This window comes from Lynx rufus, unplaced genomic scaffold (assembly GCF_022079265.1).
Source record: "Lynx rufus isolate CCGP_SWC_20201006 ecotype Redwood Valley unplaced genomic scaffold, mLynRuf1.p SCAF_1, whole genome shotgun sequence".
In the NCBI taxonomy this organism is placed as follows: domain Eukaryota; kingdom Metazoa; phylum Chordata; class Mammalia; order Carnivora; family Felidae; genus Lynx; species Lynx rufus.
The window spans coordinates 142,252,617-142,279,791 of NW_025814823.1; the positions used below are offsets into that span (position 1 = coordinate 142,252,617).

A 27,175-nucleotide genomic window follows, 5' to 3' on the forward strand; every position below is an offset into this window, starting at 1 on the left:
ATTCTGGAAGTGACTATACATTCAACTAGGGCCTTTAAAGGAGTAATTAAGTGTAACTGAGACCATCTGGGTGAGACCCTAATCCAATAGGACTGGTATCCTTATAAGAAGACACCAATGGTGGCACAGAGAAAAAACAAATGTGAGTACATAGTAACATCTGGATGTCTTCTTTGGAAAAGTGTCTATTCATGTCTTCTGCCCGTTACTTAACTGAGTTTGCAGGTATGTCGTTTGCAAATATCTTCTCCCATTCCATAGACTGCCTTTTAGTTTTGTTGACTGTTTACTTCAATATTTGAATGCACAATTCAAAATAAACTACTTCAAGTTGACCCTTGAACAACATGGGGTTTAATGACCCACACACAGTTGAAAATCTGAGTATAATTTTTGACTCCCAAAACACGTCACTACTGTTAATTGAAGCCTTGTTGATAACATAAACAATCAATTAACATATACTTTGTATATGTATTACATACTGTATTCTTACAATAAAGTTAACTATATAAAAGAAAATGTTAAGAAAATCATAAGAGAAAATACACATACAGGACTGAACTACAGTTACTGAAAAATACCTATGTATAATTGACCTGCATGGTTCAACCTGTGTTGTTTGAGAGTCAATTTTACTTCTCTCCCAGTCCTTTAAAAGAGAGGAAAATAAAAAAAAAGAGAGGACTGTAATTGAAATAAGTACTCTTTTTTTTAATTTGCATTTATTTTACGCAGAATTTACTCCTGGCACCTAAGTTTTTGTTTCTTCAGTTTCTTCTGGGGTGTCTTTTTCTTCTGCACAACTTCCTCTTCTGGTGTAGAAACAATCTGATCTTTTATAGTAAATATCATGTCAATGTGGAAGGGACAGCTCATGTATGGGTTAATCTGACCATGAGCCCTGTAAGTTCTATGTTGCATCTTGGGGACTTTGTTCACCTGGATGTGTTCAATGACCAGAGAATCTATACCTAAACCCTTAAGCTCAGCAATACTCTCTGCATTTTTAAGCATGTGCAGTAAAAATTATAGCACTCTTTTTAAGCCAGCGACCCTGTGTCCAGCCCCACTATTTTTGGCCTGGGCACACCTACCAACTCCATCATCGTAGTGATGGAATGGCACACATTGCTTCTGTGAAGTGATATTTTTCAGATACTTGGTGGCTTTTTGGATATGCATACCCTTGATGACTTGGGTAGTTTCATGTGTGTTCTTAAAGTGAACACAAAGACTTGAATCTCTTGATCTGCATGACTTTGTAGGGTTTTCTGGGTAAAGTGAATAATTTTCAGTAATCACCTCAGGCCACTTATAGAAAGAGGTGATATACTCTTAAATCAAGGCCAGACTTGAATGACTATTCCTTTATGGAGCTCCAAGCCAAACCAGTTCTGTTAAGTGCATTAGTAAACTAATATAATGATACCCAAATAATCATGTCCTCTAAGCATAAGCACTCACCTACCATCTTTAGTCAACTTTAATCAAATGTTCAAGCTCTACTTGAAATTGACACATGATGAAAATGCTGTATTAACACCCTCTAGCTACCAAAATCCTCATGCACATAAAAAGCTGCTTTCACTAAGTATTTACTCATTTCATGTCTCCTTCATTATTAATTAACACAGTTTATTAAACTTCAATTATATTATTTTAATAAAAGACATATTTGCATCGCTTAATTGATAAATGAAGGGCTGATGTTTTTATGAGGTTAATGAACAAGACAGGGCTTCCACACAGAATGGGAACCAATCTCTAATAATTTATATCTGCATCTGTGCTGCTGCTGGCTATATTTTCACAGGTTTTCAATCCATCAGAAGAGACATTAGCCCAAACAGAATGGAAGCTAGGTGCATACAACCAAAATGGGTATATACTACATCACACCACTTCTCTAACAGTGCTGGCTCTATGACCATGCCAAATTACTTGACCTCTCCTTGTCTTCATTTACTTGTCTATAAAAGGGAATAAAAGAAGTATCTGTCATAAAAGTGTTTATAAAGATTGATTCATTTGGTGGAGATTTACAAGGCACACAATGCCTGGTGCATATGAAACACTCAAATAGTAGCTATTACCACTGCTTTGATTAACAAATTTTCTTTCTGGTGGCACTTGGGTGGCTCAGTTGATCAAGCAACTGACTTCAGCTCAGGTCATGATCTCGCGGTTCATGAGTTTAAGCCCCAGACTGGGCTCACTGTTGTCAGCCTAGAGACCCCTTTGCATCCTCTGTGCCCCTGCTCTCTCTGCCCCTCCCCCCACCTCAAAAAACATTTTTTAAATTAAAAAAATAAAATAAAAAGAAATTTTCTTTCTAGAAACCACATAAAAAAAAAACCATTAGGGACACCTGGGTGGCTCAGTCAGTTAAGCGTCCGACTTCAGCTCAGGTCACGATCTCGCGGTCCGTGAGTTGGAGCCCCGCGTCGGGCTCTGGGCTGATGGCTTGGAGCCTGGAGCCTGGAGCCTGCTTCCGATTCTGTGTCTCCCTCTCTCTCTGCCCCTCCCCCATTCATGCTCTGTCTCTCTCTGTCTCAAAAATAAATAAACGTTAAAAAAAATTAAAAAAAACCCCATTATCCTCAAATCAAATATCCCAACTTGCCAAATACAAAGAAAACTTTATCTCCAAAATTTCCCTCAGAAAAGAAACTGTCTTGTATTTGAGAATTTACAAATATAACATAAAGCTCTTGTGCAATGCTTCATTTTGACCATGATGTACTATTTGGAGAATTCATTACAGTGAAATAATTTTAATCAATGCTAGGTATAGATACTTAAAAGAAGTCCCAAATTCTGGTGACAAAAATTTCATCATAAATAAAGTCTTTAAAGATCACTTTTTAAGTTTATTTATTTATTTTAAGAGTGAGTGCACATGAGCAGGAGTGGGGCAGAGAAAGACCGAAGGAGAGAGAGAATCCCAAGCAGGCTGCCAGCACACAGCCCAAAGTGTTTAATCTCACAAACCATTAGATCATGACCTGAGCTGAAATCAATTGTAGGATGCTTAACTGACTGAGCCACCTAGGTGCCCCTAAAGATCACTTTTTTAAAACAGGTAATACATGATTATAGAGTTCTGCTTCTAGTAATGGCTGAATAGGCAATATGAAACAAACCCTTCTAGTAAGAACTAGAAAAGCTAGGGTGAAAACATGAAACATATCTGAAGGTACTAACAAGCTAAAAGAAAGGGATGAATTATGTAGGCAAGACCCAGAAGTAGTAAACATAGAAATCCAAATGAGAATTGCAATTGCTTTCCCCTAAAACCATATAAACACATGCTATTACCTAATAGGAGGCTGAGAGGCCTAGAATCTGAGTAGAGTTTTCAGGAGACTCACAAAAATACAGAAACAAAAACTGGATGTCAAGATCCCCCCAAAAGCAAAGTCCTAATAACTCTCCCAACTCTTTAGTTTAAAAGCCTGAGAGTCTTAAAAATTAATTAATTAATTAAAATAAGCTAAATAAATAAACAAATAAAAGCGTGAGAGTCTTTTAGAGAATAAAGATGCTAAAATTAACGCCCAGTTTTTAATTATTGCAATCCATAACTGAAATGATAAAGTAAATCAGATTGTTGATACCCTTACCCAGTAATATTCTACAAGCAAACCAAAATTCATCATCTAAAGCTTCAAATTAGTTCAACAATTTTCATAAAGTAAAGAAGGAAAAGGAGGAAGGAAGAAAAGACAATGTCATTCAGGGTAAAGATTCTGTTTCCATTTCAAAAGGCAAACATGATATTAAGTAAAAAGTGGGGGGGGTGGCGCCTGGGTGTGCACAGTCGGTTAAGTGGCCGACTTCGGCTCAGGCCATGATTTCACGGTCTGTGAGTTCAAGCCCTGCGTCGGGCTCTGTGCTGACAGCTCAGAGCCTGGAGCCTGTTTCAGATTCTGTGTCTCCCTCTCTCTGACCCTCCCCCATTCATGCTCTGTCTCTCTCTGTCTCAAAAATAAATAAACGCTAAAAAAAAAAAAAAAAAGTGGGGAAAGAGGGGCTTCTGAAATACATTTGTAATTTCTATTTCTTAATTTTTTTCTTTATTCCCTGATAAAGCCATTTGCTTCTGCCACATGTACATCACATATTTCTACTTCAATAAAAACTTTTAAGGGGCAGCTGGGTGGCTCAGTAGGTTAAATGTTTGACTTAGGCTCAGGTCATGATCTCACAGTTTGTGAGTTCAATCTACGTAGGACTCTGGGCTGACAGCTCAGAGCCTGAAGCCTGCTTCGGATTCTATATCTCTCTCTTTCTCTGTCCCTCCCCCACTCGCACTTGGTCTGTCTCCTAAGTAAACATTAAAAAAATACAAACTTTTAAAAATATGCATATAAGAAAAGACACAATGATGTGAATATAAATCAAGAAAAAATATAAAAACAGAGGAGCACGTGGGTGACTCAGATGGTTCAACATCTGACTCTTGGTTTTGGCTCAGGTCATGATCTCATGGTTCCTGAATTCGAGCCCCTTGTCGGGCTCTGTGCTGACAGCACGGAGCCTGCTTGGAATTCTCTGTCTGTGTCTTTTTCTGCCTCATCCCTGCTCACACTTGCATTCCCTCTCTCTTCCTCTCTCTCAAAATAAATAAAAAATGTTAAAAATAAAATAAAATAAACAAATAAATAACAGAGAAGAGAGAAAACGGAGATAATAGACAAAAATTTAACATGGTTATAAAATAACTATGGATAATATGTTCAAGAAATTAAGTGAATAAGACCGAGAGTCTGAAAAGAAATTCAACACAGTTATCTTTTATAGAAAAATGAAATTCACTTTTTAATATCATTATGACATAAGGTGTTACAACTTCGGCAACTACTTGTAGAGTTAATACAGCAATCTTTTGAAATCTGACTAACTTTACATTTGTCATAATTTCAACAGATCAGAAAGAGGAAAATTTGTGCTTAGAGATAACAGCCCAGATAATAAACTTTAAATATTTCCATGCATATTTGAAAGCAGTACTTAGAAATATTTTATTTTTTAGTATCTATTTTCAATGAAAAAAAATCTTTTCAAAAAAAATAGAAGAGTGGCACTGTTTTGGTTTTTGGGGGGTATAGCTGAAACACAACATCACACTAGTTTCAGGTATGCAATATAGTGATTTGACTATGCTACCCTCGCCACAATTCCAGCTACCATTTGTTACCAATATATCATGATTACAATATCACCAACTATATTCCCTATGCTTTGCCTTTTATTTCCGGGACTTATTCATTCCATAACTAGAAACCTCTATCTCATGGTCCTCTTAACCCATTTGGTCCATTTTGCCTATCTTCCTTCCTCTCTCCTCCCCTCTGGCAACCATCAATTTGTTCTCTGTATTTATAGGCCAGATTCTACTTTTTCTTTGTTTGTTCATCTGTTTTTTTTAGATTCAAATATGAATGCAATCATATAGTATTTGTCTTTCTCAATCTAATTTCACCTATCATAATAACCTATGGTCCATCCATGTTGTCACAAATGAAATGATCTCATCCTTTAAGAGAGTATAGTATTTCTTTTTTTTTTTTTTAACGTTTATTTACTACTGAGAGAGAGAGAGAGAGAGAGAGAGAGAGAGACAGAGCGTGAGCAGGAGAGGGGTAGAGAGAGGAGGAGACACAGAAGCCGAAGCAGGCTCCAGGCTCTGAGCCGTCAGCACAGAGCCTGACCCGGGGCTTGAACTCACAAACTGCGAGATCATGACCTGAGCCGAAGTCGGTCACCCAACCGACTGAGCCACCCAGGCGCCCCGAGAGTATAGTATTTCTATGTGTGTGTGTATGTACACACACATCCTTGCCCATTCATCTATCAGTGAACCCTCAGGTTGCTTCCATGTCTTGGCTATTGTAAATAAAGCTATAACAAACACAGGAGTGCATATAACTTTATGAATTAGTGTTTTCATTCTCCTTGGGCAAATGCCCAGTAATGGAATTATTTGATCATATGGTATTTCTATTTTTTAATTTTTTAGTCAAATTGTTTAATTTTTGTAACTTATTCTTTACCTTCTAATATATTTCTTATCTAAAAACTGACATGAAGCAGTTTATGTAATACATCTATGAATACATTTATGTAATGCATCTGTGAATTTAGAACTAAGTAGAAAGGCCTCTCCTACATAACTGAGGGGGCTATTATGAAGCCTTTAAAAATTATCCTAAAGTCCTTATTCAGACTATATTATACATATAATGTTAACCATCTTAATAATCTGGTTTTCTGATATACAGATAATTAAAGGTAAAATTTAGAAAGAAAAAAGAAAATATTGTATCTTTCATTCTCTGTCAAGGAACAGGAAAACAGAAATGTGTTTTTACAAGTGTTTACATCAATATCATTTTAAAAAAGAGCATTTATTATATATATTATTTCTATTGAGCCTGGAAAAATGCATTACCACAATGGGGTTTCTAATGGATGGTAATTAGATTTTATATTGTGGTTTATGTTGGCAATTTTTCAAACCACATGGCCATTGAGTAATTTCACTTTTACTTGAATAAGTTGCTGAAATGACTTATAAAAAATATAAACATTTCAAAGAAATCTGACTTATATAAAAAAGAAATCAATGAACTTTTAAAAACCTGTTCTTTTGCACCTTGGGAAAATGGATGGTTCCAAAGTTGTAGAAAGTAAAAAATAATTTAAACAAACAAACTCCCTGAGGCCAAAGCTGAAAAATTTGGGCAACAAAATAAATAATAATAGTATTAGCTTATCACCCACAGAATAAAATAAGTATCTCTATGTCCATAGTTATATAAATAAATAACTAAAAAATACATGAGAAAGAAAAATCAGGTGTTTTTACAGAAGAACAAATAATGCCTTTGCTAATATCAGGTGAATGTGTACTGGAGACTTGAAATGTTATTTCTATAAGAGCACCAAGGTGATGAGCATCTCAAACAACTGACAAAGAATTAAGGATACTTTCCTAAGAAAAACTATTAGGTGACTCAAAAAAAAAAAAAAAAGCCCTAGTTATCAAGAAGCAAATACATAAAATGTATGTGATAAAATTCATAAAATGAGTATTATAAAGCTGTATCTATAAATGAATTCTACATTTTCCTGAGTTTACAATATGTATGTGTGTGTGTGTGTGTGTGTGTGTGTGTGTATAAAATAAAACTATGTATCACAATAGACTTTCTCTTATCTTTCAAAAAAAGTATACATTCAACCTGAACCCTCGCTCAAAAAAAAAAAAAAAAACTTTAACTCTCTTTTAGGAGAGTTAGAAGTGGAAAGGGGGATAAAATTAAAACGAGAGTATGATGACTAGGTGATGCATACAGGGGTATCCAATGGACTGTTGGCTACCTCTGTGATTCTTAAATTTTTTCATAATTAAAAATTTAAACAGTGAGTTTGACTGCATGATCTACTATAAAGCTATAATCAAGTAATATAAAAGTAAAAAGTAATTAAGGCAATCCATTACTAGTGAAATAGACAGATAAATGTGACTCAACAGAGAACATAAAAATAGACCCACATGCATGTGGGGTCAACTGATATTTGACAAAGGAGAAAAGTCAATACTATGGGGAAAAAGGTAGTCTATTCAACAAATGTTGCTGGGAACAACTGAACATTTACATGAAAAAAAAAAAATGAAGCTAGAACCAGACCTAATACTCCAAAAGCTCATTCAAATAGGTTTACAGGCAATTAGAAACAAAAAACTGTAAAATTCTGAAAGGTAACATGCAAACTCTAGATGAACCTGGATACAGTGATGACTTTGAGATAAAACACTAGAAGAAGTAATTCATGAAGGTGGATTTATTTAAAATCAGAAATATATGCTTTGCAAAAGACAATGTCAAGAAAAAGGGAAGACAAATCACAGATCTGGAGAAATACTGGAAAAGACACATCTGATAAAGCGTTGTTATTCAAAACAGGAAAGGCTTTTTTTATTACTGATTTGTACTTAACATACAATACCATATTTTCAGGTGTATGACATAGTGATTCAATATTTTTACACTTTACAAAATAATCACCTCATACTACACAAACTTATTACAGTAGAACTGACTATAAACTCTATGCTTATATTACCTCCCCATGACTTACTTATTTTATAATTAGAAGTCTCTACCTCCTAATAGCCTTCACCAATTCTATCCATCCCTGAAACTTGCCTCTCTCTGGCAACCACCAGTTTGATCTATCTATAAGCCTGTTTGTTTTGTTTTGTTTTGGTTTGGTTTGGTTTTTACACTGTATACGTAAATGAAATCATACAGTATTTATCTTTCTCTGACTTATTTGAACTCAGCATAATACTCCCTAGGTACATTCATGTTATCACAAATGGCAAGGTTTCATTTTTTTATTAAGGCTAATTATTTCACTCATGTGTGTGTGTGTGTGTGTGTGAGAGAGAGAGAGAGAGAGAGAGAGAGAGATCTTTATCCATTCATCTGCTGATAACACTTTTAGATTGATTCACTTTTAGATTACTTATCTGGCTATTGTAAACAATACTACAATGAACTTAGGGGTGCAGATATAACTTTGAATTAGTGTTTTCATTTTCTTTGGATAAATTTCTCAGACTTGCTGGAACATATGTTGATTCTACTTTTAATATTTTGAGGAACCTCTACACTGTTTTCCACAGTGGCTGTACCAATTTACATTCCCATTAATAGTACATTAGAGTTTCTTCTTCTGCACTTCCTCACCAACATGTGTTATTTCTTTCTTTTAGATAATGGCCATTCTGACAGGTGTGAATTGGTATCTCATTGTGATTTTGTTTATAATTCCCTGAGGATCAGTGACAGTGAGTATCTTTTCATGTGCCTGTTAGCCATCTGTATCACTCTGGAAAACTCTATTCAGGTCCTCTGTCAATTTTTTAATTGCATTTTGTTTTACTACTGTTGACATGTATTGAGTTCTTCATATATTTTGGATATTAATACTTTATCAAATATATCATTTGCAAGTATCTTCTCATTCAGTTATGTTGCCTTTTCTTTTTGTTGATGGTTTCTTTTACTATATAAAAGCTTGTTAGTTTGATGTAGTACTTTTTTTTTTTTTTTTTTTTTTTGCTATTGTTGCCCTTAACTGATGAGACACACATCCCAAAATATGGTTGCATCTGATATCAAACTGCATATGTTTTCTTCTAGGAATTTAATGGTTTCAGGTCCTACATTTAAGTCTTTATTCCATTTTGTGCTTATTTTTGTATATGATGTAAGAAAGTGACCCAGGTTTTTTTCTTGTTTTTTTTTTTTTTTGTAGCTGTCCAGTTTTCCCAACACCATTTACTGAAGAGACAGTCTCTTTCCCATTGTAGGTTCTTGCCTCCTTTGTCACGAATTAATAGACCAGGAAAGTGTGGGTTTATTTCTGGGCTGTATTCTGTATCACTGATCGATGTGTCTGTTTGTGCCAGTACCATACTGTTTTAATTACTATAGCTTGTATAATAGTTTAAAATCAGGAACCATGATTCCTCCAGCTTTATTCTACATTCTCAAGATTACTTTGGCTACTCAAGGTCTGTAGAGGTTCCACACAAATTTTAGGATTATTTGTTCTAGTTCTGTGGGAAATGCCACTGGTATTTTGATAGGAATTGCAATAAATTTGTAGACTGCTTTGGGTAGTTTGGATACTTAACAATATTAATTCTTCCAATCCATGAGCAGAGTATATCTTTACATCTATTTGTGCCATATTCAATTTCTTTCACTAATGTCTTAGACTTTGCAGAGTAGAGGTTGTTCAACTCCTTGATTAAACTTATTCCCAAGTATTTTATTCTTTTGGATGAATTTGTATATGGGATTGTTGTCTTAATTTCTCTGCTAGCACATTGACAGTGGACAGAAACAACAGATTTCTATATATTAATTTTGTATCCTGGAAGTTTACTGAATTTATTTATTGCTTCTAACAGTTTTTTGGGAGCTTTTAGGGTTTTCTATCTAATATCAGGTCATTAGCAGTACTGACAGTTTTACCTCTTCCTTTCCAATTTGTATGTCTTTTATTTCTTTTTCTTGCCTGATTGCTGTGGCTAGGACTTTCAATACTATGATGAATAAAAGTGGCAAGAAGGGGCATCTTGCCCTTATCATGGAGGAAAAGCTTTCAGATTTTCACTCTTGAGTGTGATTTTAGCTGTGGATTTGTTATTTATGGCCTTTATTATATTGAGGTATGCTCCCTCTATACCCACTTAGTTGAGAGTTTTTATCACAAATTGTTCTCGAATATGTTCAAATGTCTTTTTGGCATCTGAGATGATCATATGAGTTTTAACCTTTGTTTTACTAATGTGGTATGTATCACAATGATTAATTTGTTAAACCATCCTTGCATCCCTAAAATGAATCCCACTTGGTCATGGTTTTATGAGCCTTTTATATATTGTTGGAATTTAATTTGCTAATATTTTGTAGACAATTTGTGCATCTACATTCAACACAGATACAGCCCCCCCCCTTTTTTTTGTAGTATCTTTGGTTTTGGTATCACAGTAATTCCGGCCTCATTAAATAAATTTGGTAGTTCTCCTTTTTCTTCAATTTTCTGGAATAAGTTGAGGAGGACAGGTATTAACTCTCTTTTCAATGTTTGGAAGAATTCACCTGTGACATCTTCTGACCTTCTGAACCTAGACTTTTGTATGTCTTTGATTACCGATTCAATTCGTGATTTATGATTGATCTATTCTGATTTTTATCTCTTCATGATTCAGTCTTCAAAGATTATTTCTAGGGAAATTCCATTTCTTGTAAGTTGTCTAATTTGTTGGCATATAACTGTTTATAATATTCTCTTGTCATCCTTTTTATATCTGTGGCATACGTTGTAATTTCTCCCATTTCTAATTTTGCCTATTTGGGCTCTTTTTTTTTTTCTTGATGAGTCTGGCTAAAGTTTGCTGATTTTTGTTTAATTTTTCAAAGAACATGCTCTTAATGTCATTGATCTTTTCTATTTTTTTAAAGTCTCTGATTTATTTCAGCTCTTTATTATTTCCTTCCGTTAACTTTGGATGTTGTTCTTATCTAGTTCCTTTAAATGCAGAATGTTTGAAATTTCTCTTTTTTCATGAGGTAGGCCTGTATTACCAAGAACATCCCTCCTAGAACTATTTTTGCTTTGTTCCAAATATTTTGGAATGCTGACTTTCCATTTCATTTGTCTCAAGGTATTTTTTTCTTTGGTCTTCGAATTTTTCAGTGACCCTCTGGTTGTTTAGTAGCATGCTGTTTTGTTGCCACATGTTTGTGTTTTTCCCAGTTTTCTTCATGTAAATGATTTCTAGTTTCATACCATTGTGGCCAGAAAAGGTGTTTGTTATGATTAAAATCTTAATTTTATGGAGACTTGTTTTGTGGCTTAGTTTTTGATATTAGAGTACTACTACACCAACATTTTTTCATATCAGTTTGCATGGCATATGTTTTTCATCCTTTCACTTTCAGTCTGTATATCTTTAGATCTGAAGTGAGTTTCTTATAAGCAGCACTCAGAAGGGTCATGTGCTTTTATCCGTTCAGCCACACTATGTCTTTTGAATGGAAAATTTAGTTCATTTACATATAAAGTAATTAGTAACAAGTATGTGCTTATTGCCATTTTGCTAATTGTTTTCTGATTTTGCAGTTCCTCTCTGTTCCTTTCTTCTCTTTGAGAATTGTTAAATTGATCACTTTCATTAGTGTTAATATTTACATTCTTTTTCATTTGTGTATCTTTAAGTTTTTTTCTTTGTGGTTACCATGAGATTCCCGTATCTTTTTTTTTTTTTTTTTTTTTTTTTTTTCCGAGGGGAAGGCACAGGGGTAGAGTAAGAAGGAGAGATGGAAAGAATCTTAAGCAGGCTCCACACCCAGCATGGAGCCCAATGCAGGGCTCAATCTCACAAGCATGAGATCATGACCTGAGCTGAAATCAGGAGTCCAAAGTTTAACCTACTGAGCCACCCAGGCACTCCTTCCATATAATAGCTTATGTATGCAAGTCACTTTTGAGAGTAAATTAATGTTGAGCACATTCCAGAGCTTTATATTTTACTACGAGCATTTAAAATTTCTGTTGACACATTTTACATCTTTTTATCTTAGGTATCCCTTAACTAGTTAATGTATCTTTAATTAATTTTACTACTTTGTCTTTTAACCTTTGCACTTGCTTTGTGTTTGATCCACAACCATTATTATCTATTTACTTTTTCTGGAGAGATTCTTACTTTTGTATATTTTATTAGTAATTAGTGCCTTCTCTTTTTACCTCAGAGAAGTTTCTTTAACATTTCTTGTAAGACCAGGTTAGTAGTGATGAACTCCTTTGGCTTTGCATATTTGGAAAGGTCTTACTCTATCTTTCAATTGTAAGTGATAACCTTACAGAGTTAAAAACATTCTTGGTTGGCAATTTTTCCCTTTCAGCACTTTGGATATGTCAAAACTAGTCCCTTCTGGCCTGTAAAGTTTCTAGTGAAAAATCTCCTTATGGCCTTACAGGGTTTCCTTTGTTATAATGTGTTGCTTTTCTCTTGCTGCTTTTACGGTTTTCTCTTTATCTTTAGTTTTCACCATTTTAATTATGTTTCTCAGTGTGTTCATCTTGTTACTCTCTGGGATTGCTGGACCTAGATGTCTCTTTCCTTCCCCAGATTAAAGAAGTTCTCAGGCATAATTTCTTCAAATAATTTTTCTGACTCTTTCCCTCTCTTCTCCTTCTGGGACCCCTATAATGAAAATGTTACTCTGCATGATGTTTTTAGAGATGTCCCATAGGGTATTTTCACTTCTTTTAATTTTTTTTTCATTTTGCTGCTTTGGCTGCTGTTTTGCATTGCTTTGCCTTCTAGCTTGCTGGTCTGTACTTCTCTTTCAACCATTCTGCAGCTGGACCTGTCTAGTGTATTTTTCAGTTAAGTTATAAATTGTTTGGTACTAACATTTTCTATCTTGTTGTTGAAGTTTTCACTGTATTTGTCAATTCTTCTCCAGAGAACAGTGAGCACCTTTATCACCACTGCTTTGAATTATTAATCAGGTAGGTTGCTAATCTCCATATCATTAATGTCTTTTTTCCAGGAATTTACCTTGTTTTTGGTTTGAAACATGTTCCTGTTTCTTCATTTTGCCTTCATTTTGCCATATCTGTTTTTCTATATGTTAGGGGATATGGCTATCTCAGTCTGAGGACTGGTCATGTGTATAAACTGTTCCATGTGGATCAGAGGTGTAATCGCCATCTGGCGATCAGAGCTAGTCACTCTTATAGGCATCATTTACATAGGCTGCATGTGTCCACTGGCTTTCCACTGATAGGGCTGTGGCTGCTGCACAGGGACGTCAGTGTTGGAAACACTCACTTGACTTGGGGGTGGCTCAGTCACTGTGTAGGGTGAGCAGAGTTCAAGCTGCTAGATCACCCCAGTTACAACTCAGTCTCTACTCGAGGTGAGCAAGGCTAATGGCTTTAGTCTGGCCCAGTTTTGGCTGGAATACTGCACACGAAGGGTGGGGGTGAGGATGCTTGCCTGGCACTATTGCACCTTAGGTGCTAATGGGGTGAGCAGAGTGTGGGGTGCCTGCATAGCCTAGTTACAGCCCAGGGTGGACAGAGCATTCCCTCCAATGGTACCTGAGTAGAGGGAGAGCACCAAGAACAATGTCCGTCTGCTCTATCACCAGAAAGTTAAGATGAGATTGCAAAAATATTATCCACTAACACTTCCATCCCCAGATAAAACCCCTGAATTCCTATCTCTCTGGCAGACACTTTAAAATGAGTAAGTGGCAGGGTGGCTCAGTCGGTTAAGTGTCTGACTTTGGCTCAGGTCATGATCTCACAGTTCCTGAGTTCAAGCCCCATATCAGGCTCTGTGCTGACAGCTCAAAGCCTGGAGCTCGCTTCAGATTCTGTGTGTGTGTGTCTCTCTCTGCCCCTTTCCCACACCCCACCCCCCCACTCTGTCTTGAAAATAAATATTAAAAAAAATTTTTTTTTAAATAAAATGAGTAAGTGGGTTTCCCTTGTTTATGGTATGCACTAGCAAACTGTTGCTTTTGCACTTGATCTCAGGGCAGGTATGGTTTGCAACTGAGCCCTCTAAGAGCAACATCTCTCTTCCCTATAGTTCTTTGATCACTACAGTTTTTTTGATTCTTTTGGTCTTAGTCCACATTGATTTTCAAAACCAGATTATTTTGGGGGCTTGTCTTTCTGGTGCCAGCCCCTAGGGCTAGGGTGCCCAAAATGGGATACTCCTCAAGGGAGAATCTCATATATGGGGGACCTTCCTGATTGTGGTGTCACCACATCTGGGACAGGGTCATGGGTGAGGCCATGTCTTGGCCTTCCTATCCATCTTAATATGTGTCTTTTGTCTTTTGTTGTGGAAGTGTTAGACACCCAGTTCTCATGTTCTTTTCAGAGGAAAATTATTCTATTTATAGCTATAAGTTTGCTGTGTCTGTGAGAAGAGATGAGTTCAGGATCTTCCTATGCTGCTGCCATCTTCAATCCCCCTAAATAAAAAACTCTTAAAACTCAACAATAAGAGAGCAATCAACTCAAAAAGCAGAAGACCTGAGCAGACAACTCACTAGAGAAGATACATAGATGGAAAATACACATACAAAAATAAGTTTAACATGAAATATAATTAGGGAAATGCAAACTGAAACAATAATGGGATAACACTACACTCCTATAGAATAACCACAATCCAGAACACTGACCACAATAAATGTTAATGAGGATGTGGAGCAACAGGAACTCTCAATTCATTGCCAGTGGGGATACAAAATGGTACAGCCATAGTGGTACAGCCACTATCAAAGACAATTTGGCAGCTTCTTACAAAATTAAATATATTCCTACCAAAGGATTTAGTAATCAAGATCCTTGCTTGGTTCATATTCGAATGAGTCCACATAAAAACTCAAACTCAAATGAGTCCAACATAAAAATCACACACACAAAAAGCTGGTTTATACCAGCTTTATTCATAATCAATTCTTACAGCAAACAATCCTTCAGCAAGTGGGAAGGATGCATACATTGTGGTACATCCAAATAATGGAACATCAGATGGTACTTAACAGAAATGAGCTATAGAGCCATGAAAAGATGTGGAGGATTCTTAAATGAGCATTACTAAATGAAAGAAGCCAATCTAGAAAGGCTACACAGTGTATGATTCCAACTATATGACATTCAGGAAAGGCAAAAGTATGGAGATAGTAAAAATTATTGATTGCCGGGTTGGCAGAGGGGAGAGGGACAACTAGGCAGAGGACAGGATTTTTAGGGCAGTGAAACTATTTGCTATAATACTACGATGGTGGAGTCATGTTATACAGAAAATGCAAAACCAACAGTCAAAACTAATGTAAACTATAGACTTTGTGTGATAATTGATGTATTAATATACATTCACTAACTGTAATAAATGTACCACCATGGTACACAATGCTGATAATGGGAAAGGTTAAGTGTATGAAGAAAAAAGGAGTACAAATGACCCTTGAACAACACAAAGGCTGGGGCACTGAACCCCCACACAGTTAAAAATTCCAAGTTTAACTTATGATTCCCCCAAACCTTAATGACTAATTGCCTACTACTAATCAGAAGCCTCATCAATAACATAAAGTCAATTAATACATATTTTGTACACTATATTGCATTATATACTGTATTCTTACAATAAAGTAAGTTAGAGAAAAGAAAATGTTATTAAGAAAATCTTAAGGAAGACAAAATACATTAACAATATTGTAACTACCAAAAAAAAAAAAAATACATGTACGTAGAACCACGCAGTTCAAACCTGTATTTATCAAGGGTCAACTATATTTGGGAACTCTCTGCATTTTCTGCCCTCTTTTGTTACGAACCTAAAACTGCTCTCAAGAATCGAGGGTAATTTAAAAAAAGAACCAGAGGAGGGAAAAAGAACCACTGAATTTACTATGTGAACCTCTCATATGAAGATAGGTCTCTTTTCATTTTGAATGGACCACACCAAATGGTAATATAAAAACATCAGAATAAAATAATCTTTTCACTCTGGTCTAAAATATTTACTTTCAGTAAAAAGAAATGTTATTACTTTAAATATTAACTTTATGAAGGCAAAAAATACCTTCTACTCCATAAAGTGTATTTATAAAGGCATAGTTTATACATCTTTAAAGTACTGTGATTATTATTACACAGACTCACGTAATAAAGAAAAGTGTAAAATTATACTTAAGTAGCAATACTCTATACAATTTTTTATCTGACACTCCAAACACAAATGTCCCACAAAAACTGTAATAAGTCAGTGTTTAAACCCACAATTTTTTACTCTGAATATAAGCTTTGATTTTAAGAGATCTTAGGATACAGAGAGACTTGCTCATTTTATCTCAATGGATTTACTACGAAATAAACACAAACTGTGATCTTTATGTCAGTTCATAAGGAATAACAAAATATAAAGAAAAAAATAAAATTGACAACAGTTAAGAACTGCATGATGTAAAATCTGCTTATATATAAAAATTGATGAAAGAATCAAATATTCCTGAAAAACATCTACTTTTGCAACATGTGACCAGTAACACTGGAATCAGTAGAAATAAAAAGCAACTTCAGCTGAAGTAATCCATGATGTTAGTAAAGCACTTTCACAAGTATCTTACTGGATCTTTAAAACAACCCCATGAGGTAAGCAAAGCAGGTATTCACCATCTTTTTCACAAGATGAAAGACCTGAGGTACACAAGTTTGTATGAATTTATCAATAATCTCACAGACTGAAAGTGGTGGGGCCAGGATTTTACCTCAGAATCATTATTCTTCATCTTGTCATCTTTCTCTCTTTTATTACCTTGGAATTTAAGTAGTCAAGAAAAAGACAATATATCCACTTGCCTTCTGAATTCAGTGATAGCCTGGAGAGCACTAGCACCATCTAAGATTTGTACCAGGACAAAACAATCTACAATCTGCTGTGGACACAGACTATCATCTCATGTTTAAAAGCTATGCAGGGGAATACAACATGACATTCTCACGCAATCCATGATACTTGTATTAGTATAGTAACAAAATACCACAGATCGGGTGTCTTAAGCAATGGACATTTAATTATCAGTTTTGGAGGCTGGCAAGTCCAAGATCAATATGTTAGCATATTGGGTTCCTGGTAAGAACCTACTTCCTGCCTTGCAAATGGCTGCCTTCTCATTAGGCCTTCACATGGCAGAGAAAGAAAGCAGCAGCTCATTGGTGTCTCTTTAAGGACACTATTCCCACAGTGAGACCTCCTACCCTCACAACTTCATTTAAACCTAATTATTTCCAGGGGCACCTAGCTGGCTCAGTCAGTAGAGAATGCAACTCTTGATCAGGAATGTAAGTTCAAGCCCCACAATGGGTGTAAGAGACTACTTAAAATAAATAAAATCTGGGGTGCCTGGGTCGCTCAGTCGGTTAAGCATCCGACTTTAGTTCAGGTCATGATCTTGGGGTTCATGGATTCGAGCACCACGTCCGGCTCTGCTGCTGACAGCTCAGAGCCTGGAGACTGCTTCGGATTCTGTGTCTCCCTCTCTCTCTGCCCCACCCCTGCTCGCACTCTGTCCCTCTCTCTCTCTCAAAATTAGTAAAAACATTAAAATATATATATATATATTTTTTAAATAAAATCTTTAAAAAAAATAAAGCTAATTACTTCCCAAGTCCTCACCTCCAAATACCATCACATTAGGGGTTATGACTTCAACATATGAATTTGGGGGAACACAAACATTCAGTTCAGAGATACTATAGCAATATACTGGTGGTATATCTCTATGATATTGGGTTAGATGTGCCTAGCAAGACCAGAGCGGGTAGGTGATTAGCAATATCGTACTGGCTTAGTTAAATGAGCTATTCAGTATGGATAGCACGCCTTACCAGAGAAATGCATTCACTAGGGAAAAAGGGTCACGTTTAATAAAAGTTTAAATTTAATATTTTTCTCAAAGGAAAAAAAGAAGTCATCTCCCTCCCCCCAAATTAGGTCTATATAAAACAAACCAGGATATGCATAGTGGTTTGAGACTTTTTTCCTTTCGTGTGGTAAATGCTATGCTCTTCACTTTACATGTTTTATATCACAGCCCAGTGACCACTATGCCACACAGGTGGAAGTGTGGGTTTGAGGACCATTGAACACTGAATCTGCCCCCATACATCACAATTACAGAAACACCTGTGCCCAGTAACTTTCTGTTGAGCCACTATGAAAATTCACAATGTTCAATTGCCCACAGCACTTTTCATTTCTTATGACTAAATGGTCAGCTCCAATACATAAGAAACAAGCTTTCTGAATGCAGCAGTTTCCAAACTTTGTTACTAAGGAATCTAGATCTATATAAGGCATTTTTTCAAATTTTTCTGAAATAAAATATACTTGTGACAAATGGGGAACTTAAGTAGGGTTCCAAGACATGAGAAAGAATGGTCCTAATCATCTGAAAACTAACTAATCCCTATCTAATGATGGGGAATAAATATGAATTGCTTTTTTGTTAAGCAGAATACATTTTAGAGTGGTTCTCATTCAATCATAAATTATGAAATAAAATTAAAATCAACCTAAGTAGAACTAATCATGACTCCTCATGTATTCATTCTTTCTTTACCTTAACCCCTGAAATAGAGAAAATACACTAGAGAAGGTAGATGTCTACTGAACTGAAACTGAAAAATGTAATTCTCCTTTACGACAATGAAAAAGAAGAACAGGGTTAGAGCAGAGGTTATGAAGTATTTGTGGACATTTCATGGAGGAGGCAATAAATCAGTACAGTTTCTGTTTTTTTTTAGTCTTATGGGGAACTCTAAAATGTAAACAGAAAAAAAAAAACTATACTGTAGATAAAGTAAGGTAGATAGGGATCCAGAAAACAACAATTTAAAAACTTTAAAAAGCAAAAAATCTAGGTTATAAAAACTCTTTAAATAGAAAATTTTAAAGGGACCACTTATTTTTCATTAACTCCAAAATATTGATATACCTAAATTAAGTGATATCCTTTGAGTCACTGCTAAAAGTTATGTAAGCAAGTTGTTCTAAAAATATGGATAACCGATCAAATACAGAGCTAACAGTTAGAAGTGACTGTTTAGTGAGTGGAAAGTGGAGATAAGAAGGGGGAAAAGAATATATTTATTACACAATGCAGCAATTCCACTCTTACAGAAATAAAAACATACGTCTACACAAAGACTTTGTGGCACTGTAGGCAAAGGTTACAGCTTCCTGGGTGTACACAAAAGTTTAGAGTTTAAGCGTAAGTACAATCTATGACTGCCAGAGACAAAGAGATAGATAATTTGTGTGTTTATGTGTTACAAAAATTGTATGTTAAATAAAGAAAAAAAAGAAAAGGCATAATTTATAATATTTACCCACATATATACCATTTCTTTCATTCTTTATTCTCTTCTATAGTTATGAATTACCATCTGTTACCAGTTCTCTTGAACCTAAACAATTTCTTGTAGTATTTCTTATATATTTCCCATGTATGAATTTTTCAATTTTGTTCATCTGAAAATGTATCCATTCCATCTTTATTTTTGAAGATTAGATTTGTTCAATATGGAATTCTTTGTTGACAGTTTTTCCTGTCAATAATTGAAAGATGATATTCCATTGCTTTTTAGATTCCACTGTTTCTGATCAGCAGTTAGCCATATCATTGTTCTTCTATATATAATGCAGTTTATCTCTGTCTCTTTCACTGTTTTCTTTTTCCCTTTCGGTTTCAGAAGTTTGACTATGATGTATAGAAGTGTGACTTTTTACTTGTTTTGTTGGAGATTTTGATAAGTTTCCTGGATCAGTGTGCTTGGATTTTCCCCCTTCAACTAAATTTGAAAATTTTCAGTCTTTATTTCTTCAGGTATTTATTCTGTTTCATTCACATTCCTTACTCTCATTCTGGAACTTCAGTTAGAACCATTTCATTCTGTTTGATATTATTCCACAAGGCTCTCAGACTCTCCACTTGCTTTTTCTGTTTTTCAGACTGAATAATTTCTACTGATTTACCTTCAGGATTCTTGACTCTTTTACTGCCTCCTTTCAGCTGTTAAGCTCATCTACTATACTTTTCATTTAATCATTGTAATTTTCAGCCCTATATTTTCCATTTGGTTCTTTCTTTTTTTAACTTAAAAAAAAGGTTTAAGTTTATTTATTTATTTTCAGAGAAAGAGAAAGCGAGCAAGTGAGGGGAAGACAGAGGGGGAAGAGAGAATCTCAGGGCAAAGTCCAATGCGGAGCTCAAACTCAAAAACCCTGAGATCATGATAGGAGCTGAAACCAAGAGCCAGACGCTTACCTGAATGAGCCACCCAGGCGCCCCTCCATTTGGTTCTTTCTTATGAAGTCTTCTGTCCTGTTAAGATTCCTCATGTATTCATTCAACACGCCGATGTTGCTTTTAGTATTTTGGCCATAGATATAACTGCTTTTATTTACCTGTAATTGCCTTTTCTTGACTATCCTGAGGTGACTTTCTACTTGACTGTTTTTTCTCTTGAGCAGCAGTTATTCATTTGTTTCTCATGTGCACTGATTTTTTAAACGTACATTCTGGACACGATCAACCACACACTATAAAAGTCTTCCTGGGCGCCTGGGTGGCGCAGTCGGTTAAGCGTCCGACTTCAGCCAGGTCACGATCTCGCGGTCCGTGAGTTGGAGCCTCGCGTCAGGCTCTGGGCTGATGGCTCGGAGCCTGGAGCCTGTTTCTGATTCTGTGTCTCCCTCTCTCTCTGCCCCTCCCCCGTTCATGCTCTGTCTCTCTCTGTCCCAAAAATAAATTAAAAAACGTTGAAAAAAAAATTAAAAAAAAAAAAGTCTTCCTTACAATGTACTGAATTCTTCTGAAGTATACTGATATTTGTTATAACTAGTGTGCTACTGATCTCAAACTCCAAACTCTGTCTGTCTTAATGTGGCCAGCAAGGGAAATGTCCACTTAGCTTTTTTATCTTCCAGGAGCTGCTTTTTTACTACATCCACTAGAGTCTTTCTCATACATCTCCACTTTATTGTTCAGCCAAGGATTTGGATGCTGTTCACATGCATTTCCAGGGGGTTCATCCTTCTGTGGTTCCCACACCCTTCTGGAACTTCCTCCAAAATGTTAGGTATTCTGCCAGTCTTGAAGTCTGTTCTCTGACAGCTGGGTAAGCAAGGCTGTGGCTCTTTCCATTACCATGTGAGTTACAGGAGTGACCTCAGACAAAAACCTGCAAACTCAAAAATCTCACACCTTGAAATTTCAGCCTTTCGTATATAGAATCCTCTCTAGTTTTTTCCTACTTGTGGCTGTCTTACAGTGACTTTAGATAGCTGGTTTTTGCAAAACATTTCTAGAGAGTTAACCCAATCAAGGCATTCTATTAGTCAAAGCTGAAACTCTTAAGTTCATGAGGTACTATATCTCAACTGCAAGTCAAATGTCTTGATGCTTGTTATGTGAAAGTAAACCTTTTTCATATACCCCCTCCACATCTCAGTTTTCTCATGCCTCCCATTACATCCCATTAGCCAGAACTGCATTATATGCCCATTCCTAAACCCATCACCTACGAGAGGAATGTAATTATTAACATTAACTAGACTACATTAGGCTCAAGAGCGACATGGCTTCTTCAAAACTATGCAGGTGCTCAATCTCTGTAGAAAATGTTTGCAGGGAAGATCTTTCAATGGGGGGGTGGCTGTTTGAGACAATTAACAGTGCTGCATTCTCTACACCACCTAGACAACAATACACTGGCAGAATCTGTCTGATGTGACTATTTTAGAACTGTGGAATCTACTGAAGGCTTGCTACTTCCAGGAAGACTTCAGTGATTTTAAGATATGTCTCAGACATCTAAACTCTATACATAGACACAACTAAATGAATCACAGAGTAGAAGAAAACTGGATGTTTCAAATTACATTATTAGTTTACAGAAAATCATCTTTTCGGTGAACACAGAAACTATTAAGCAGCAAAATCACAAAATTAAATGTAAATAAGTGACTTGTCAGGTGATTCATTATTAATTATATCCACTCCTTTATGCTAGAATAATAAAACTAACACAGAGAAAAATATGAGGAAATGAATGGATGATACAGTCAAGAGACATTACAACAATACAAGTATCTATGGGAGAATATAAAAAAAAAAAGCTCAAAGAAAAGAGGAAACTTAGCAGACAGATATCAGAGAAGGGCAAAAGAATGAATAACCTTTCTTAACTCCTTAAACTCTAAGTCTCTCCTCCTAAAATTCAGTTGGTACATGTTAAAAGTCATAAAATACTTAAAACTATGAACATTTTGAGACTTCTAGGAAAGGATGGTAAAATAAAGACAGAGAATGCAATCTCTTTTCCAATATAAAAAATGTGAGGAAAATAAAAATATTAAAACTAGCAAAAAACAGTCAACTGTAATGGAACAAGTGTCATAATCTATTGGCACAAACTTTTTTTTTTTTAAACAAAGCTTTTTTTAAACAGCAGATTTTAGAAACACATATTCCATGCTTCCTGAGAATGTTCACTAATAACCTTCTCCTCCCCAAATTTAGAAGAAAACAAAGAGGAGTGATTCTTATCTTTTCAATCTAATGGGTGGGTAGGGTGGTGAGGGGGGTTAGTGGTGAAAATAGGTGCTGAAGAGAAGCACATGGCAGAGTAAACAACACAGCTGGCTCTCCCTGAAAGAAGTGAAGACTCTGGAGCAACACTGCCCCAAAGAAACTTTTATGGTAAAGGAAACGTTTTATATCAGCACCATCTAATAAGTAGGCACTAGCCATGTGCGACTACTGAGCACTTAAAATGTGGCTAATGCATCTGAAAAATTGATTTTCAATTTTAGTTAAAACAGTCACATGTGGCTAGCAGCTACTTTATCGAGCAACAAAGTTCTTGGATGAAGCAATGAATAACAGAAATTAATTTAAAGATCAAGAATATCTTTCCATAGGAATATACTAGGTGGTACGAATACTCCTAAAGAACACTGAAGAAAATTCCAGAAAAACTGCTCAGGCATTCTAAAAAAACAACTTCAATCTCTGCTGATGCTAAATTTACTACCCCCAAAATTACTCCTTTCCCCAAATGCCCTAAGGCTACCACTAAATCAAAAAAGAGTATGACATAAAATACACACACCTCAAATTGAAAATTGAGAGGAAGAAACAAACTATCTTTAGGTGTGGGTACAAAACTAAGAAGTCACACTGTGTCAGAATCAATGTCTGTACCAGAGCTTCCCAAGTATTTTCAATATGAAAAGAGCACAATAACTATGCTACATATTCACAGCACACATTGAAAATACAAAAGACAAATCATTCTGGAAAAAAATATTCCCTATGTATCGAAAGTAAATTCTCCAAGAGGTTCTCAAGTTCTTGAACATGAACTCAAGAAAATGGAAGTTCAAAGATGAGATGATAAAACTATATAATAAAGGAAATGTAAGACTGAAACTTGAATAAGTAAAATCCAAAGCGGGTGCCTGGGTGGCTCAGTTAGTTAAGTGTCTGACTCTTGATTTCGGCTCAGGGCGTGATCTGCCGGTTCATGAGATCAAGCCCAAATTGGCCTCTGTGCTGGCACAGAGCCTGCTTAGGATTCTCTCTGTGACCCTCTCTTGTGGGAGTGCTCTCGCTCTCTCTCTCTCTCTCTCTCTCTCTCTCTCTCTCTCTCTCAAAATAAATACAATAAAATAAAACCCAAAGCAGTATCATTATCAAAGTAAAGAAAAACTGTTAAAGACAGATCACTGAAAATCAAATTACTGACAAAAAGACTTGAGGGGTGTCTGGGTGGCTCAGTCAGTTAAATGTCTGACTTCAGCTCAGGTCATGATCTCACCGTTCACAGGTTTGAGGCTCAGACTGGGCTTTGTGCTGAGCCTACTTCAAATTCTCTGTCTCCCTCTCTCTCTGCCTCTCCATCACTCATGCTCTTACCAAAAAAAAAAAAAAAAAAAAAAAGACTTGAGAAATACAAATGCAAATAAAAAGACAAACACTGAAGCAATTTTTTAAAAGGTGACAGAGAGTACACAAAGACTGTAAAATAGCATAACTGGTATTTATGAAGTATATAAAAGACAAACGAAGCAAGAAAAAAAAACTGGGAACATCAAAGAAAAGAATTCAAAAAATTCTACAAAATACATGAAGAAGTAAATATGTAGATCAGATAGAATGATCCGCATCAAGAGGCAACTTCACTAATCTTTATAGAGTTGGAAAAAAAACAGATTTCTGGGATACAAACAAAAATACCAAATCACCTGCAAAGGAAAAAAATCTGTGCCTACAAGGAGAGCTCTCTGAAGAAGAAGAAAAAAAGGTGTGACCCAACAGTATTATATCCAACCAAGATGTCAAGTAAAAAAGTAACATGACGGGACACCTGGGTGGCTCAGTTGGTTAAGCTTCCGACTCTTGGTTTAGGCTCAGATGATGATCTTACAGTTGGTGGGCTCAAGACCCACATCCAGCACTGTGCTGCCAGTGTGCAGCCCGCTGGGGATTCTCTCTCCCTCTCTCTCTGCCCCTTCCCTGCTGCTGTGCTCTCTCAAAATAAATAAATAAACTTTAAAAAATTTGTAAAAATTAAAAAATAAAAGTGACATGGCATTTCAAATACATAGCCCCAAGAGAATACTGATTCCACCAAAAAGGAGATAAGAATGTTACTATACAGAAATAATATCTGCAAAGTCATAATTAAATGAACAATATACAATTATTTAAAAATTCTAATAAAACTATATTGCAAAGATGGAATAGGGACAGAGTGAAATTATGAGATAATATATGACAAGAATGCCAAATCTTCCATTTCTTTTTTTTTTTTTTCTACATTTATTTTTGGGACAGAGAGAGACAGAGCATGAACGGGCGAGGGGCAGAGAGAGAGGGAGACACAGAATCGAAAACAGGCTCCAGGCTCCGAGCCATCCGCCCAGAGCCTGACGCGGGGCTCGAACTCCCGGACCGCGAGATCGTGACCTGGCTGAAGTCGGACACTCAACCGACTGCGCCACCCAGGCACCCCTAAATCTTCCATTTCTATAATAGGAAGTCATTCATAAATCAAGAAACAGCAATATGTGCATATTACTAAAAAATATGCATATTACTGAGAAACGGAGAAAGTTAAATACACACGTGTCTAAAAGAATTGGAGGTAGCTAAATCCAGGCATGGGGAAGGGTGGAACAGGAAAATGTTTCTTACAAGCCAGGTGGTATTATTTAATTTACTTTTTTAAACCACGTACATGTCTACTTGGATAAAGTTTAAAATATATTTTTTGTTTTTTTACTTTTTATTTTTTTTGAGTGAGAGTGTGTGTGGGTGCAAGTGGGGGAGGGGCAGAGGGAGACAGAGCATCTCAAGCAAGCTCCACACCCAGCATAGAGCCCAATGCAGGGCTGGATCTCACAACCCTGAGATTTATGACCTGAGCCAAAACCAAGAGTCCCACGCTTAACCAACTGAGCCACCCAGGTGCCCTAAAATATTTTTCAAAAGGAAACTTCAGGGGCGCCTGGGTGGCTCAGTCGGTTAAGCGTCTGACTTCGGGTCAGGTCATGATCTCACGGTCTGTGAGTTTGAGCCCCGCGTCGGGCTCTGTGCTGACAGCTCAGAGCCTGGAGCCTGCTTTGGATTCTGTGTCTCCCTCTCTCTCTGCCCCTCCCCCACTCATGCTCTGTCTCTCTCTGTCTCAAAAATAAATAAACATTAAAAAAAAATTAAAAAAAAAAAAGGAAACTTCATGGATTAAAAAATCCAACCAAAAATAAATTATGAACAAGAAGAAGAATAAGGAATCTTTAAGATAAATACTTCATAACTAATGGAGAGAGGGAAATCCCATTTCAATATCTGCTAGTGGTCCACAGTTTCCCAATAAACTGCATATTGAACTCTTTATCAATAGGTGCCTGAAAAAGTGCACAAAAAACTTTTGTATTTGAATTGTACAGCACGGATCCTACCATAACTCCTCCCTACTGTTATTTAAAAATTACGCACAAGAGATTCAAAAATAGTTCATTAGTAAGACACAATACAAAATTTATTTTACAAAGAAAATTAACTTGTAAAGAAAATTAAAACTGAATAAAAAATAATCTCTAACATGTAGGTCCTGGAAGACAGGACATGGTGGACTCTCACAGTACCTTTGTATTTTCAGAAAATTGCCAATCAAGAACTACGTATATGAATTTTGTGTTCGGATTAGTTCTTATTTTACAGCTGTCCCTAAAAAACTTAAGGAATTTATCTCAAAAATACTTTAAACAAAATTCTAAACTGGAACTTTCTTACACCCACCTAAGGTTTTATAATTGAAATACAGATATACTGAGAGAAATAAAAGTAAATTCATCACTCCAAATTTCAAAATGGCATGCATAATGCCACTAGAATTATATTAGCTGGATTCATATGCAAAAAGTTACCGTGAGTACATAAAGTTTGAAGTTCTAAATCATGAAAGTAAAAAAATTTGATAATTCTTGCAAAACTGTCATCTCCTAGAGAAAGTTTAAGGTTAAAGAGCTAAATTCATAAAATTAAAAACCTTTCTCAGGCCCCAGAACGCGAGCTTTATTTTGGTTTATAATTAATACCACTAAAGGGTTTTGGGTTTTTTTAATACTCTTAAAAATTTACTTAGTGTTTTATAACATTTATTTTCTAAAATTCATTTTTTTCTACAAAAGTAACTTTAGTGTTAGAGGTTTACATTTATGCTTCAAGTATTCTCCCATAATAGGCTTGAATGACACACAAAAAAATCTTTAAGTAATTTTATATCCTTGAAAATTATACAAACTTGACCTAGAATAAAAAAAAAAAACAAAACACCTACATGTACTGTAAAGAGTAAGGTAAATTTGAGAAAATAAAAATGCAAATATGCATTTTAGCAGTCTCTTGAATTTATTAACCTAAAAGGTTTAATTTCCATTTTCCTGCATCAGCTTTATTTATAAAATGTCGTG

At 35.7% G+C, this 27,175-nt stretch overlaps 1 protein-coding gene and 1 pseudogene across 2 annotated transcripts in view; both read right to left on the minus strand.

Moving 5' to 3' along the window:
• Positions 1-27,175, minus strand: part of AP3B1 (adaptor related protein complex 3 subunit beta 1) — a 264,833-nt gene that overhangs the window by 149,995 nt on the left and 87,663 nt on the right. The gene's annotated exons all lie outside the window — the stretch shown is intronic.
• On the minus strand, positions 742-16,922 carry LOC124522438 (60S ribosomal protein L17-like; annotated as a pseudogene).